Here is a 3,640-nt window from a genome sequence, read left to right as displayed (position 1 = left end):
ATATCTAAGGTTGTGAAGAAGTTCTTGAAGAACTGAAGATGGTGGCCATGTGGAAACTATGTGTAAAATAGTCCCAAATGCTATGTGTATAAATAAAGAACGTTTAAAACGTTCTCATGTAATGATAGGACGAATTATATATATCATTGAGACGATATATATATATATATATATATATATATATATGTGTGTGTGTGTGTGTGTGTGTGTAATATGAAATATACATATCCGTTTGAGATATGTATATATGAAATAAAATGTGTGTTTAATAAAGAAATGTTATTAAAACTTTCAGACTAGATTGAAAAGAAAGAGAAAAATGTCTGAACAAAGTAACAATAATAATAATGCTCGAAAAGAAAGAGAAATGAGAGATAAGGGGAAAAGCCCTGAAAACGAGCGAGAGGAAGAAATTCCCGAAAAATACATAAACAAAATCCAAAAGATGATTAAACAAGCCGTGAGAGAGGAATATGAGTGGAGATCACAATTTAGACAATCTAAACATTCTCAAACTGTTAATCCTTCCGTTCACCCCTCTCGAAAAATCGAAAGATCCCATCCAAATCCATCTCATGATGAAGAGAGCGATCATGGGTCTAATGTCGGCGAAGGCATTAGACAAAAGTTTAAAATAATGAAAGTTAGTGGGTGTAATTTCAAAGATTTTAAATACTATGGACCAAAAGAGTTCCATGGTGACAAAGGAGCCATCACAATCGTGAGGTGGCTCGAGGAAATGGAGACTCTTGTTATCACAAGCAAGTGTTCCGAAGAGGAGAAGATCCAGTACTCTGCCCTGATGTTCAAGGGTGAAGCACATGAATGGTGGAATGCTCTGTTGATGAGCAAGGGTAGAGATAAGATGTATAGTTTGTCGTGGGAGGAGTTTAAGGCCATGGTGATGGCAAAGTTTTGTCATATGCATGAAACCGACCAAATCCAAACCAAGTTCCTTAACCATAAGGTCGTATGGACAAACCTCCGAGAGTACAATACCAAGTTCCTTGAGTATTGTCGCCTAGTTCCCCAGTTGGTTAACCCTGAGTCCAGCAAAGTCACAAGATACATATGGGGACTGCCACGGGAAATCCGCGACATGGTAAGGTCTCACCTACCTCAAACCACTTACTCTGCTATGGAGTTGGCCGATTACTTGATGGGCGGCATGGTCCGCAACAAAGAAGAGGATAAGAAGGTGACACCAACGGCTGCTCAAGGAAAGACTGGAGGAAGTTCTAACTTTAGAGGCAAGGGCGTAAACCGAAATAACTCTACGTCATCCAAGACTTGTAGGAGGTATCATAAGGGCCGATGCAATTTCGTCCCGTCTCCTAAAGTCTGTGAGTCCTGTAATCGTATGGGACACGATGCCGCTAATTGTTGGAAGAAGAAGATGACTTGCTATAACTGCAAGGAGATGGGCCATTTGAGTTTCGAGTGCCTAAAGAACAAGCCTGCTGCTGGTGGTGCGGGTGGAAGTGGCCAAAACAAAAAGGAAAACGCTGGAGTCTTCGTGCTCGACACAAAGAAGGCCTCAGACTTGCCGGAAACCATCACCGGTACGTTTCTAGTCAACGACACCTATGCTAGAGTTTTATTTGATTCTGGTGCGAATTTAAGTTTTATAGATTATAGTTTCTGTAGTCTATTAAACGAACCAATAACTAAATTAAATAAAACTCTAAGCGTCGAGACTGCTAGTGGCGAAATCGTTAAAATCTCCGAAGCCCTTGAAAACGGAAAAATCCTTTTAGCTGGTTATATTCTGCCTATTTGTTTGTTGCCTATGAGTTTGGCTGGTTTTGATATTGTACTTGGCATGGATTGGTTATCCGATTACCATGCTCGTATCATCTGCAATAGCAAAACTATTGAACTTCAAGCCCCCGATAAACGAACGATTCAAATTGAAGGGGACAAAGACGCTGGCCAGTTAGCATAATCTCCATGATTAGGGCTAACAAGTTTTTAAATCAAGAATGCCTCGCATTCATGGCCTACGTCACTGAAGAGTCTAAGCCAAAACAAATCCAAGACGTTCCTATTGTTTCTGACTTTTCTGACGTTTTTCCTGATGAACTTCCTGGAATCCCTCCCGATCGTGAAGTAGAGTTTAGGATCGATCTTGTTCCCGGTACTGCTCCGATCGCCAAAGCTCCGTATCGTTTAGCGCCAACCGAGATGAAAGAATTAAAGAAACAGCTCGACGAGCTTTCGGAAAAAGGTTTCATTCGACCAAGTTCGTCGCCTTGGGGAGCACTAATCCTATTCGTCAAGAAGAAAGATGGTTCCATGAGAATGTGTATCGATTATCGTGCTTTAAACAAAGTCACAATCAAAAACCGATATCCACTCCCTCGTATCGATGATCTTTTTAACCAACTTCAAGGTGCTAGCTATTTTTCAAAAATTGATCTTCGTTCCGGCTATAACCAACTTAAAGTTCAAACCGAAGACATTCAAAATACTGCTTTTCGAACAAGGTACGGACATTATGAGTTCACGGTTATGTCATTTGGACTTACTAATGCCCCAGCTGCATTCATGGACATGATGAACCGAATCTGTAAACCGTACTTAGATAAATTTGTTATCGTCTTCATCGACGACATACTTATTTATTCTAAATCCAAGGCCGATCATGAAATTCATCTTCGAACGTTGCTTGAAATCCTTAGAACCGAGAAGTTGTACGCCAAGTTCTCAAAATGCGAGTTCTGGTTGCACGAGGTACAATTTCTTGGTCACATTATCAACGTTAATGGTATTCAAGTGGACCCCGTTAAGATTGAAGCTATCTCTAAGTGGGAGATTCCGAAGTCGCCAACCGAGATCCGAAGTTTCTTAGGTTTGGCTGGCTATTACCGTAGGTTCATCGAGAACTTTTCTCGTATCGCCGTTCCCTTAACTTCCTTAACTTGTAAGAACATCAAGTATGAATGGGGGACGAAACAACAAGAGGCGTTTGATATACTTAAACAAAAGCTCACTCAAGCACCTATCTTGGCTTTGCCAGAAGGTACTGAGGATTTTGTGGTATTTAGTGACGCGTCCCACTCGGGTTTTGGATGTGTACTAATGCAACGAAAGAAGGTAATCGCCTACGCCTCTCGACAACTCAAAGTACACGAAAAGAAATACACGACTCACGATCTAGAGTTAGGCGTCATAATCTTTGCACTTAAGATTTGGAGGCACTATCTCTATGGAGTTAGATTTACCGTGTACACCGATCATAAGAGTCTGAAACATATCTTTGATCAAAAAGAGTTGAACATACGCCAACGGCGATGGATGGAAATGCTCAATGATTACGACTATGAGATTGTTTATCATGAAGGCAAAGCCAACGTCGTGGCCGATGCCTTGAGTCGCAAAGAACATGAGAAACCCAAAAGGGTTCGAGCGTTGCGCCTAGAACTTCAAATTAATCTCATTGAGCAAATCAAGTCCGCTCAAGTTCAAGCAATCAATGAAAACCAAATCGCTGATGAAAAACGTAATGGCATCATTGACTCGTTAGTCAAAGGTGATGATGGTATCCTTAGACTCGGTAATAGGATTTGGGTACCAATCGTTGGAGGATTGCGTGAGAAAATTTTGAACGAATCTCATAAGTCGAAATATATGATGCATC

Source organism: Bidens hawaiensis, unplaced genomic scaffold (genome assembly GCF_021521415.1).
Source record: "Bidens hawaiensis isolate Kalapana, Puna unplaced genomic scaffold, B.hawaiensis_p1.1 tig00001032_1, whole genome shotgun sequence".
Classification (NCBI taxonomy): Eukaryota; Viridiplantae; Streptophyta; class Magnoliopsida; order Asterales; family Asteraceae; genus Bidens; species Bidens hawaiensis.
This window is presented reverse-complemented; position numbering follows the sequence as displayed.